Below are 13,782 nucleotides of genomic sequence, written 5' to 3'. Positions count from 1 at the left end.
ATTGCAGAATCTGTTACAAAAATAAAAAATTCTAACGACCTGAGAAAAGTAAGGGTGGATATGGCCACTAAAACATGCACTTTTATTAAATTTAGAGAAAAAACTCATGATTTGAAGGCATTCATGATTTATCGGACCCCTCATTTTGTGGCTTTTTTGAGGGGGCCAGGGTCAGGTCAGCCTGCTCATGGCAACTTCCTCAAAAAATTTTTTTTTTTTTTTAAATCGGAAGCATGAGCACATTTGTGCAGATGGGAATGACAGCAGGAGCCTCCCTCCTGGCTCCATCCTGCCCAGCACATCCCCTAGGGACCCTCTACAGATGAGCGTGGGTCCTCTGGTCAGAGATCTCTGTGTGAGCTGCTCCTGTTCACCCTCTCTGCAGGGTGACTCTGGTGAATGCTGGGCCCTTATCTGCCTTCATCCTTTTAAGAAGTGTTTCTTCTCACCCAGGGTCCTCCAACCAAAAAGTGGGCACTTCCGTGTTCTCGGTGAGAAGTAAACAAGTGTCAGCTGTGGCAACGTGTCTCCTTGTCTTACCTGGGAATGCATCTCAGCAAGGGAACTCCAACTTCTATATCCAGATGGAGCCCCCATGTGTGATACTTCACATCTGTGGGGTAGTCTGAGAAGCACGTTTCCCAGGGGGCAGTCATTCTATAGCACCTTGTAAGAAGGAAGCAACCTTCTTCCCTTATTTTTCCGGTTTTAAACAGAATAAGGAGATGGAAAAATGGAGGCCCAGGGAGAAAGGTGCCTGGTGTGGAGGCCAGAGATGCTCCCATCAGACATAAGCCCCTCTGCTGTTACCCCAACTCTCGGGGAAGAAGAGCTGAACCACTAAAGTCTTGAATATTTCCAGTAGGTTGGCTAGTGTCAGAAAGGCCAGCTCTCAAGTGAGCAGGCCTGGGTACAGAGAGCTTTGTAGCAAATCAGCAAGAAGTTAAGATGGGTTCCAAGGCAACCTGAGCTCTGAGAGCCGTCCTCCCGTGGACCTCTGCAGTGCTCCCAGCCCTTCCTTTTGTGTGGAAGCAAATAGCTGAGCAATGCCTGAGCCTACCATTTGGGCAGCTGGGTTCTCGCCTTGTCTTCTGGAGGACTCACTCTCCTGTGGAGTAGCCTCTTTGTGACTCCTGCGCTGGTTTCATCCAGCCATAAGCCCTCCCCGTGGTTCATGCTGGAGCTGACAGGAAATGGCCTTCCACCTCCCCCATCTTCTGAGAATGGCTCTGGGTATCTGGCTGCGGGGCAGGCTCCCGTCTCTCCCACAGCTCCAGTAATTTCTAGTGCTTTTCTCTGAGCTGCTGCAGAATGTGGGAGGCTTGACTCAGTCCTGATTCAGATGCCAAAGCGAAACTCCTCCAGAGCCGCCCACAAGACCCTCGCGGTGCCCCTTCCGGGGTCCAGGCTGCAGGGACCCCAGGGAGAAGGTCACCCCGTGGAACACAGCCCACTGTGGAGACTGCTCCCTCGCCAGTCGCTGCCAAGGCTTTCAGGCTGTGAAATGAATATTTTATTAACTTATGAAGGGGAAAAAGATTAAATTAGCAAAATGATGATAAAAAATAAAGGATAACCTGACTTCAACCCTTTTATTATGCTTCACACAACTAGACAGCAAATTGCGTGCCAGGGCTTCGGCTTAGATGGCTGTAAAGAATCTAACTTTTGCTTTCAAATTAACCTGTCAAATCATATATTTATAAAGGAATGAAGGGAGGAAAATGAGGGGCCTAGGTAGTCCCACGCATCAATTAGAGAGAAATTAATTACAATTTACCTGCATTAGCACATGAACACTCCCAGATTACTGAAGAAATGTCTCTGCACCAGGAAAGGAGTCAAAACAGACCAGTCTGTGGAGGTTGGGGGGGATTAGGAGGGAAGGGGTTACCTTGGGTCCAAGGTGGGAGTGGAGAGGATAAGGGAGGGTGGGCATTGCAGGAGGTATGAAAGAGGCCGGCAATCAGACATTCTTCCCAGTTGATGTGGATGCAGTAGTCTCTAACTAATGGCATGTTTTGATGAAGCAACCTTTAAAGGAAACTCCGAGTTCTTAAATAACGAAGTGGGCACTCACATGAAACAATGCCACACAGCTCCAGATAACAATGGAGTTTTGCCTACTGTTGACAAGCATCACAAAATAGAAGGCAAACACTCTTTTCCTCTTTCTTCGGGGAGCTGAGTGGTAGGGGAATCAGAGTGGGAGTGGAGAGGTAAGGAAGGAGATTGGAAGGGGTATCTGACCCTCTTTTTAAATCATTCCTCTTTTTTGTACAGTGGTTTGGATTCTGAAGGAGGTTAAAAATAAGATCAGACAGTTTCTGACACCTGAACTCCAAGGTAGAAACAATACATGGGGGATAAAAGGGACAACTAGTCATCAGATTATAAACTAAATCTCTGTTTCTGTTCCTCATCAACTGTCAACAAAAAAGATGTCATTGTTCTTCATACAAAAATCACCAAAACCCTCTGGAAGGTCAAGAGCTAGAAGCATTCTCTTCCTTGGGGATCCTGCCAAGGCACTCTGAGAAGTTCCAGGTGTCTTGAATGGAAGGATAATGGTTTCTGAGGGCCTGGGGTCTTTTTTCAGCCTTGGGGATCTCAGTTGAGATTTTTGCTGAAATCTAGAGAACTCTAGACCAAGATTCCCACCTCCATCTCCTGCTCTTCTCTCGAGAAGCCCTAATTTATCCTATGATAGAACATAGGTGGGAATCAGGAGCAGTGTCCACAGGGTGAAGAATAGCCTCTGGGACAGAGCTGTGGAGGGCCAGGGCTTGGGCTGTCAGCAAACCCCAAACTAGTGAAGATGTACTTATCCTTAAATGAAAAATTAGATTAATCATAACTGCACTTTCCTCACCCAATAATTTTCAAGGATCAAATTTATATACCAAAGCTCTTTTATAAATTCTGGACAAGGTCATATTGATACAGGCTCTTGTAGCTTTTAAAAGTGTGCTTCATTTTTGGAAAAAAAAAAAAATTCTTTTTTTCCTCCTTCCTTCCTCCCCCATCTTCCTGCATCTCCAGCAGCCAAAGGGCAAACCAGCCACTGCCAATTGTGTGGGAGCCTCTGGGGCCCATTAGATCCTTGTTTTCCTCTTTTAAAGTTTTTTCTTTTCCCCTGGGGTTCATGAATTATTGAGACAGAGTCTCGCTGTGTTGCGCAGGCTGGAGTGCAGTGGCATAATCTCAGCTCACTGCAACCTCCGCCTCCCGGGTTCAAGCAATTCTCCTGCCTCAGCCTCCTGAGTAGCTGGGATTACAGGCGTGCACCACCACGCCCAGCTAATTTTTGTATTTTTAGCAGAGACGGGGTTTCACCACGTTGGTCAGGCTGGTCTCGAACTCCTGACCTTGTGATTCGCTCACCTCAGCCTCCCAAAGTGCTGGGATTACAGGCATGAGCCACCATACCCCGCCGATGAATTATTAATATCTCTAAAATAGTTTTGGAGGCCACTCTCTTTCTAGAAGGGTTCTGGGGCAGGGGAGGATGTGGCTTCCTGAGGAGCTCTCAGTCCTTCTCAGCTGCCCTTTGGGTCTGCACATGCACCCATTTGCTCAGCCCTGTGGCCATCCCACACAAGCTGACCACTTCTGCAGTTTGAGCTGGAAGCCACACTCATTTTTATGACCAGGTCTACAAGGTCCATTAGAGAGGTTCCTGCAGGTTTCTTTCCTGGGGAAAGAAAAGAGAGAGGAGGAAGATTTTGCAAGATGCCAGGGCACCTTTGCCAACACTGCACAGGGGGTGCTGGGGTGGAGTGGGGTCTTATAGTGCCACCAGGCAGCCTGCATCCCACAGTCAGGACAGTAAGGGGAGAACCGGGCGCCAAGGCATCAAGTGGCTTCACGTTTTAGAGGACACTATAAGGCAGCATACGGTGCATGGATTCCGAAAACAGGCATGGGCTCAAATTCCTGCAGCTCTGATTTTTACAGAGGTGGCAACTGAAAACAGAGGGTTCAGAGTCCTGGGTTGAAACCCCAGCTGCACCATTTAGCAACTGCATCAACTCAGGCAAATTTTATAACCTCTGGAACCTCAGACTCTTCATCTGCAAAATGAAGATGATGACAGAAGCCCTCAGGGCTGTTGGAGGAAAGGGTGAGACCATCCATGCAAAGGGTTCAGCACAGTCCCTGACATGGAGTAAGGGCTCGATACACATTAGACGTTGTGATTATTACTAGCATGCCCTAAATGGGCACCTGATATATCTGGAGGCTGTGATTCCTCATTTGTGGAGAATAAAGACACAGAAAACATGTTTCCCAAGACCACTATTTAAGGTTTAAATGAGATAACAAAAGAAAACTGCTCTGGCCTGGGCCTGGCCCAGAGAGGAAGGAGTGAGTGGAGGTGGGCAGTGTTAATCCAGGGATGCTGCCTGGAGCCCTTCTGTAGGCAGGGACAGAGTTCTGGGAGAACACAAGCTCCAGACGCTTCCCCTCCCCAGTGCTGAGTACAAGTGCTCCGGCCTCTTGAAGAGTGATAGCGACTCATCTCTGGCATAACCACCTCCCTGCTCCCAAAGCAGGCTCTACTTTGATCTCCCCAGACAATCCACCTGTGAATGGTCAGGCTTTGGATCCAAATTGGATGTCTGCTGTTGAGAACGAAGGATTACTGAGCTGATGGGATGTGCCCGGGGTGGCCTAAAGGTCAGCCGGACACCACATGACAAAACAGCAGCAGCTTCAGTGAGCAAGCAGCACCATCCTCAACTGCACATGCTCTAACAACTAATTGGACAAAGTTTCCACAGCCGATTGTCAGTCAAAAACTGATATTTATTCTCTCTCTGACAGCGTCAAGTGTGCGGGTGGGGGTTGAGAGAATTTGGAGGGGGCAACCGACTTATCAGGGACACACTAAATGGTAGAGGGGATGAAAAAGAGGAGACTTAAATTGTATGTCTTCTTTGCAAGTAAATTAACTTCGTTTTATTTAAGTGGGAAGCCTAGCAGTTGCCTGGGTCCTCTCCTTTAACTGGCTCAAAGAGGCAGGCTGAAAAGAGTAGGAAAGAACATTTGCAGGGGGAAATATATGGGTGATATACTACAATGTCAAATTGGAAGATTTCCTCATATCCACAAATCAGGATTCATCTGAATCTCCCATAGGACCTGCTCCAAATGTCGTCGTTACCAGTTCTTAATTTATGTTGCCCCATTTGCAAGTATCATGGTGCGTAACAAAGTTAGGACGAACAAACCACAAAACCTGAATAACAGACCTTCAGAGATGAAGAGGACAGCCATCAATTTAGACTTTTAAGCTGCTAAGTAGAATTGAGGTGGCTGTCTGGGTCTGTTGCTTTTCCCAGTTCAGAGAGCAGGTGAAGTGTGGTGTTCAAGGAAGGAGGGGAAGAACAGGGCTGGCAGTGGGTGAGGGAATTTTTTTCTCCACTCTCCTCCTCTACCTTAACCCCTCTCTCCTTCTCAAGACTGAATGCATCAGCCTGCTTGGTTAATCAGGACCCTAAATCCTGAAGTATGGTGGATGCTGCCCGCCCAGTCCATCACTCTAAGCCTTCCTTTCTTCCCTTTTTCAGCTGTCATCTAAGGCAGCTCCCTGAGTGCCAGGGTGGAAAACATGCTGTCAGAGTCAGAATCTGAGTTGGGTCTGTCTGATCCTGGACAGATCACTGAAACTCTGGACCTCGTCTCTGCCAATTGTAGAGTTGGGACACCAGAACCACTTCCCCTCCTCCCCTGGAGGGCAGTGGGATGGAGTGAGCACTGAAGTGCGCATGGCTGTTTCAGTTCTTCGCCCCCTGGAGGGCGGTTGGATGGAGACAGCGCTAAGTGCACATGGCTGTTTCAGTTCTTCGTCCCCTGCAGGGCGGTGGGATGCCGCGAGCACTGAAGTGCTCATGGCTGTTTCAGTTCTTCGCCCCCTGCAGGGCGGAGGGATGGTGCGAGCGCTGAGGTGAGCATGGCTGTTTCAGTTCTTTGCCCCCTGGAGGGCGGTTGGATGGCGTGAGCGCGGAAGTGCGCATGGCTGTTTCAGTTCTTCACCCCCTGGAGGGCAGTGGGATGGAGCCAGCGCTGGAGTGCGCATGGCTGTTTCAGTTCTTCGCCCCCTGGAGGGCAGTGGGATGGAGCGAGCGCTGAAGTGCGCATGGCTGTTTCAGTTCTTCGCCCCCTGCAGGGCGGTGGGATGGAGCGAGCGCTGAAGTGCGCATGGCTGTTTCAGTTCTTCGCCCCCTGCAGGGCGGTGGGATGGCGCGAGCGCTGAAGTGCTCATGGCTGTTTCAGTTCTTCGCCCCCTGCAGGGCGGAGGGATGGAGTGAGCGCTGAAGTGCGCATGGCTGTTTCAGTTCTTCGCCCCCTGCAGGGCGGAGGGATGGTGCGAGCGCTGAAGTGCGCATGGCTGTTTCAGTTCTTTGCCCCCTGGAGGGCGGTTGGATGGAGACAGCGCTGAAGTGCACATGGCTGTTTCAGTTCTTCACCCCCTGCAGGGCGGTGGGATGGCGCGAACACTGAAGTGCTCATGGCTGTTTCAGTTCTTCGCCCCCTGCGGGGCGGAGGGATGGAGTGAGCGCTGAAGTGCGCATGGCTGTTTCAGTTCTTCACCCCCTGGAGGGCAGTGGGATGGAGTGAGCGCTGAAGTGCGCATGGCTGTTTCAGTTCTTTGCCCCCTGGAGGGCGGTGGGATGGCGCAAGCGCTGAGGTGAGCATGGCTCTTTCAGTTCTTCGCCCCCTGGAGAGCGGTTGGATGGCGCGAGCGGTGAAGTGCGCATGGCTGTTTCAGTTCTTCGCCCCCTGGAGGGCAGTGGGATGGAGCCAGCGCTGGAGTGCGCATGGCTGTTTCAGTTCTTCGCCCCCTGCAGGGCGGTGGGATGGCGCAAGCGCTGAAGTGCGCATGGCTGTTTCAGTTCTTCGCCCCCTGGAGGGCAGTGGGATGGAGCCAGCGCTGGAGTGCGCATGGCTGTTTCAGTTCTTCGCCCCCTGGAGGGCAGTGGGATGGAGCCAGCGCGGAGTGCGCATGGCTGTTTCAGTTCTTCGCCCCCTGGAGGGCAGTGGGATGGAGCCAGCGCTGGAGTGCGCATGGCTGTTTCAGTTCTTCGCCTCCTGGAGGGAGGTGGGATGGAGCCAGCGCTGAAGTGTGCATGGCTGTTTCAGTTCTTCACCACTCCTCTCTCCTGTGGACCCAAAGGCCAGTCTCCTGCAAAGTGGACAGAGCTTCCAAACCAGTGCCCAGGGCTGTGAAAACCAACAGCCTGCGATACTTCCCTCCCTCTTGTTTCAGAGAGGTTGGTGCCATCATTTCCATTTACCAACGCAGTAAGAAGCAGATATCTGGAGGCGACAGGGGAGTCTGCATAGATTGCACATTCCCTCCAAGTTTATCGTCTCTGGCTGTGAGCGCTCAGTACAAATTATCTGATCAATGGCATGAGGGAGCGAGCTTGGTCAATGTTAGAGTAAGGCAGTGGGCAAGCCTCACCTCACAGTACCTGGGCCACAGGAGAGAGGCTGCCTCGTGAGGAACAGTAGAGGAAATGGGAGCTCCCAGTGGATCTTCTGAAGGGAGGAGGGAAATGAGACCTCTGGATTCTATAGGAGTTTAGCATTTTGAGAAATCCACTTAATTGTTTCCTGAAAGGCAGTTATTTGGGGGCAGACAGTGGAAAAGCTGGCTGTGTGGCTGCCTGGTGGCCCCAGGGTGACATTCTCGCCTTAAACACCATGCTTCCCCAACATCAGATGGTAGCTGGGGTGGGGAGGGATGAGAGATGGGCAGGAGGAAGAAAGCGTTAGCTGAGTGACAACTGTAGGACGGGCAGTAAACGGGGCAATTTTGAGTTAAATGTGATCATCATTCCGTCTTTGCAGATGAAGTAACAGAGGTTATGAACTAGCTGAGTATGCACAAGTGATGAGTAACAGTGTGAACCGGTGAATTCCTCAAGGACAGGGATTCTATCGTTTGCAGTTTGTACAACCAGGACCTGTCTGCTCGGGTGCCTGGCACTCAGTAGGGACTGATTTAAAGGGGGATGTGGTAAGATGGGGAGCAGGGTGGGTTACACTGGCTTTTGTTGAGCCCCTGTGAAGTATCAGGCAGAGCCACCCATCCCTTCTGTGTATTACCTGGTATAATTCCCACAACATCGATCCCAGGTAAGCATTCTTATCCCTATTTTATAAACCCACACATGCTTGCTAAGGTCAAAGTCACTGCTGTTTACCATCGAAATTGGCCTTTTTCCCGCTCAGAGGATAGAGTCTTCCTATTTTGAAGTGGGTGGGGCTTTCTCCGTGACCTGTCTGCTCAAGACGCACCTCCTAGATGCCAGATCTGCACGCCAGGCCTAGCTTCTCCTTTCTCAACTTTGGCCTCCAGACTATCAAAAGTGATAACTCCTCAAATCTCCCAAGACCTACTGCCTCCCTCGTCTTCTTTTACCTGCCTCTCCCCTTCTGAGTGGTCAGCAGGTTTTCTTGTTCCTCTGTGCTTGGTGAGAGATGCTGAAGACAAAGCCTGCATGTAGAAAGTGGCGCTGCCTATCAGCCTTAGTGATAGGAACACTGCCCTGAAGAGCTATTTAAAGTTGAAGTGATGAGAGGAGGCGGGAGTCCCTGACACTCAGGGATTGGGTGCCGTGCCCTGTTGCTGACTGAAGGAGTTCTGTTCTTTTAATATTTGATGGAGCTGCCTTGGAGACATTTATTTAAGCATGCTTCATTCATTGGAGTCTCCTGCAGAGGGGAAGCTTGCAGGGGAAGGCACCACAGCTTCTCAGTACTCAGCAAAGGTCAGGAGGGGAACAGCTGACAAATTGGACAGCTCTTTTTAGAAGTTTAATCTCAACTGTGTGTGTTTTTTCCCCTTGTCCACAGTGAACATGGGCTCTAGCCCTGTCATGTTACTGGGCCTGTGCTGGGGGGAGTTCCCTACTTATGCAAGAGACAGATGAGGATAGGAGATAGAGGTCTGGGCGTGGTGATTCATGCCTGTAATTCCAGCACTTTGGGAGGCCGAGGCAGGCAGATCACCTGAGGTCAGGAGCTCAAGACCCAGCCTGGCCAACATGGTGAAACCTCATCTCCACTAAAAATACAAAAAAATTAGCGTAGCATGGCCAGGCACGTTGGCTCATGCCTGTAATCCCAGCACTTTGGGAGGCCGAGGCGGGCAAGTCATGAGGTCAGGAGTTCAAGATCAACCCAGCCAACATAGTGAAACTTCTCCTCTACTAAAAATACAAAAATTAGCTGGGCATGGTGGCAGGCGCCTGTAATCCCAGCTACTCAAGAGGCTGAGGCAGGAGAATCTCTTGAACCCGGGAGGCAGAGGTTGCAGTGAGCCGAGATTGTGCCATTGCACTCCAGCCTGGGCGACAAGAGAGAAACTCTGTCTCAAAAAAAAAAAAAAGATGGAAGATAGAGCATGGCAGGGAACATCTCCACACTCTCATTGATCATGACCTCTCCTTCCCAGAGCTCCGAGCATCAGCTCACTCATCATCCCTGTGTCCTTACCAAGAAGGCCATTAGTGGGATTAGTAGCCCCATTTCTCTTTTATGCAGCCAGAGTCCCAGAAAGGCTGAGTGATTTATCTGGCAGCACACAGTACAGGCACAGTAAGCCTATAGTAAAAATCTCAGCTCTTAGAACTCTAGTCCCTTGCTTCAATCATGGATCTATGCTAGCATTTAAAAATGGCAATAATAAGATGTTATCACAGAGCTACCATTGTTAGAAATGTATATGAACATCATTAATAACTTGTAAGGTATTCGCCAGTGTAAATTCATTCTCTCTCCTCCCTTTTTAAATGACATTCTCCACCTCCTGTCATCATGGTTCCAACTTCCAGATTTTTTGTTTGTTCCTTCCTGTCTGTTGTCTGCGAATTCACTCAGCAACCACAGCCTGCCCATTGGTTATACCTTCCAGTGCCGACCCCTCCTGCACACAGCCAAGGGCACAGCACCAGCTCGGCCTCATGGCCATGTCCCCACCTTCAAATCAGTCTTCCTACCTCCACACTCTTTCTTATCCAATGTGCCTTGTGCACTGCCGTAAGGGTTACCTTGCTTCTTTCTTTTTGTCCTGCCTCTCCTGTGCTCACAAGCTGTGGGTGGCTCTTCATTGCATTCAGAAGAAAGCACAAGTATTTAAGCCTCACATTTGAAGTTCTCAACACTGTGACTTTATCAAACTTTCCAGGTTTCCTTCCAGCACAACTTTTTCTCAACTGTTACCCCTACCCCATGCCTAATTTGCTTGCTGACCAATTTAATAATTACCTTTCTCTGTTTTACCTTTAAGAGGTTCTCTCTTGCTATAATTGCCTTTTCTACCTTCTCCCTTTTCTATAATTGCCAGTCAACACTGCATCTAACTTGCAAAGCTTCAGTAAATTTCATCTCCTCGTAAATGTCCTGTGATATCACCACTCTCCCCCACCTTGATAAAATATGTCTTTCTAGAACATTTCCACAGCACTCTGCCTCAGTTATAGCACTGTCATTAATCGTAGTCAGCCCTAGATTAATTAATAGTAGACAACTTTATCTCTTTATCCCCCAAAGAATCAGGTAAGCATACATTATAAATCCAAAGCATATTTGTTTAAATGAATTCTCACCTGGTCTTGCTCGCTGCCATTTTCTGCTGATTCCCACAGGCCACCTGAAGACTCAGCTCCCATCTGGCCGCTGTTGTTGCTAAGAGCGCGGGATACTTCTTGCCTAAATGCCCACAAAGTAGCTGCTTTCTGCTTTCCAGAAACTTGAATTAGTTCACTGCTTGGCTGTGCTAATTTCACTTTGTCTCTCACCCAGATGTCTGTGTATTGTTTTTGATTCATTGCTTGAATTTGGATCTATAGCTTCTGCTGTTTTACTAGAACATGATGGAAACATCTGTTAGCTACCTGTTACCAAAATACATGTAAAAAATAGATTCTTTTGTTAGAATATAGACACTTGATCACTTGTTTCAATTCGTTTGAGATAAGACTGGATATAAACACATAAAGATAAGGATGGATATACATTATAGGAAGTCAGACCATAATCAAACTCATCTAATCACTTATGCACTCGACAAATGCTTATGAAGCTTTGACTGTGTGCTGGCCAGTGTGCTAGATGCTTCCCATGTGCAGAAAGCACAGCTGAAGGCTTCCCTGGGCTTGTAGGAAAGACACTCTTGATAGGTTCTCACAAATCGAGTCCATCCCTCCTTGCCGTCACTTCTGGATTGGGAGGAATTTGAAATGGATACGCCAGCTGCCTGAAGAAATAAAATATTATTGCTCAGGAGGGTCAAAAGGCAACCCTCTAAACAAAAGGGACAGGGTTGCTTAATGGCATGGATGTGTGTCTCCCTTCGGGCTGCAGCCAGGCTCTGCTCAGGGCCTGTGCAGGCAGGTGGCAAGGAGTGCCATGGTCGCATGGGGCTGAATCCTCGTGGAATCTCTGGGAACCAGTCCTGGGAAGAGAGCGCAGTGAAGCAGAGATGGGCTGCTGTTTTTTCCCTGTTTTTCTAGTGACTGAAGCATTCGTTGTGCAAGAAAAAGGGAGTTGTCCCTCCTTCACATGCACTTCTTGAAGCTCCCCTCAACGTCCTCTCTCAGAGGAGAGAAGAGGATGAGACACAAGGAGGCAGGCAGACCCTAAGTGGCACCTCTTCACATCCAGACATAAAACAAGAACCAGACAAAACAGCATGAGCTCAAGGGCCATATGAGCCCTCCTCCATCTCCACGGAGTAGCGTCTCAAGAGCCCTCCGCCTGCCTTCTCTCTTCCCTCTTCCTGCCTCTTAGAAAGAGCAATGTGGTTTATAAGTCGATTGCAGCTAGTATCACAGCAATTGAATGTGTAGTTCCGTGGAATAAAATAACAACAATGGTATTTATTAACCTAGAAAGATAAGTAGGCACTTTCTCATCAGTCCTGGCTTCTAATTGAGAGGTTAAGGCAGGCCAATAAACATTCCTTTCCTCATTTACCCCACAAGGAAAACGGCATCATCCGATTCATGCCTCCTTTATCTCAGTTTGCTCTGAGGTCCAGCTGAGATGAGATATGGGGAAGGGCTTTGAACAGTGCATTAGTTATTCTAAAAGATCCTAAGTGTTCTAGTAAGCAACCCACAGATTTTAGTGCTTAATCAAAAATTGTTGTTGTTCCTCTCTCACATGTCACAATACTACGTGGGTCTACAAGGAGTCTGCTCCATGCAGGCATTCTGGGACCCATACTTCCTTCATGCTGTGGATCTGCCACCTGCAGACCTGATGTTTCTAGGTCATGTTGGTCATTCCACCCCATAGAGAATGGGAGAAGAGAGGACATGGCCTCACCCTGGGATGGCCATGTTACTCTCACTCTCATTCCACTCAGCAAAGCTAATGATAGTGTTCCACTGAAATGGAAGGGAGTTATGAAGGTAGTTTCTGTGTGCCTTAGAAGGAGAGACAGACCTAGTGAGATCTAACCAGTCTCTCTTCAGCTGCTGTAGGCTACTGTTCGTATGTCACTGACATTCTATCTTGGAAACAGAGGAGGCCAGACTGCTTCCTCCTCACATCCATCCAACATCCATCTACACTCTGGAGTCAGACTCATCTGCTAAGGCCCCTCACATGGAGTAGATATTCAGTACACACTGGGGCTGTTTGTGAGGAATGTGGTCTCTGGAGAGATTGGACTGCAGGTATCCAACCACATCTAAGGACAAGAGCCAGCAGCATGGCCCATGCCTGGGTTGCACAATTACAATCACATCGAAACATGCACAGTGCAGGAATATGGGAAGGCACTTGGAGTTCTTTGCCCAGACTGTGTTGTATGGGCAGAGACCTCCAAGTGCCTTCTCATAGTCCTTGCACTTGGGGAAAAAGGATTTGGACTTTGGCCTGAAGTCATCAGAATTCCCATCATACAACAGCCATCTCTATGCCATGCTCACCCTACTTTCCCTTTTGCACATTCCTTCACACCTCTTATTTATCAACCATTCAGTGTGTCAGTGGAAATAGGCAGCTCATGCACTTTTATTCAGCAAAAAGCATGAGAAACCTACTGTGTGCTATGTACTGCCAGGACTACCCATGTGAGTAAGATGAAAGCCCAGTCCTCATTGGCCTGATAGTCTAGGGATAAAAATAATAGACAGTAGTTAGTATTTGTAGTTTGTATTGAGTAAGCAATTCTGATAAAAATGCAAAACAGGTCAAGGGAAGTTAAAGAAATTATAACCAGGGACAACAGTGCAATGTCTTGAGCAGAGTTTAGGCTCCAGTGTGAAGCTGGGAAGACTTCCAAACAGCAAGAGTGACATAGACATAGGTCTTGGGAGCAATAGAACGATCATTCTGACCAGAGTGGAATAAAGACAGTCAGGCCACTGGGGAACATGTTGAGAAGAACATTGAGTGCCAAGCTACAGACTTTTGAATTTATTTATTAATGAGTTGCGACCCTTTTTTGGTTTTGGATTAGTGAAGTCATATTGTCAGAACAATACATTTTAAAAAGTGTTCTGCTGGTAGAAGACATGGTGGATTGAAATAGAGGTGAGACTAGAGGAAAGTAAATGATATTAATAAGTACTACTTATTGAGAATTAACACACAACCAACTAATCATATCAACTACTCTGTGATGTATGTACTATTATTATTTAATAGAGCTCTTAAAAGTCAGATCTTGGGCTCTAACCCAGCAAACTCATGCCCTAAAAGCCAAGGAACTTGGCATAGTAATGAGGACAGCTTGAAAGTCAGGGTGGAGGTAAT

General features: G+C 48.4%; 1 protein-coding gene and 1 long non-coding RNA gene across 2 annotated transcripts in view; both read left to right on the top strand.

Moving 5' to 3' along the window:
- The window catches only part of OPCML (opioid binding protein/cell adhesion molecule like), a 1,125,121-nt gene that overhangs the window by 383,324 nt on the left and 728,015 nt on the right, over positions 1-13,782 (top strand).
- Positions 6,982-12,241, top strand: LOC129048843 (uncharacterized). Its single transcript, XR_008511528.2, has 3 exons — positions 6,982-7,277; positions 7,861-8,148; positions 10,662-12,241. It is a non-coding gene; the product is annotated as an uncharacterized LOC129048843 (long non-coding RNA).

This window comes from Pongo abelii, chromosome 9 (genome assembly GCF_028885655.2).
Source record: "Pongo abelii isolate AG06213 chromosome 9, NHGRI_mPonAbe1-v2.0_pri, whole genome shotgun sequence".
NCBI lineage: Eukaryota > Metazoa > Chordata > Mammalia > Primates > Hominidae > Pongo > Pongo abelii.
This window is presented reverse-complemented; position numbering and strand designations above follow the sequence as displayed.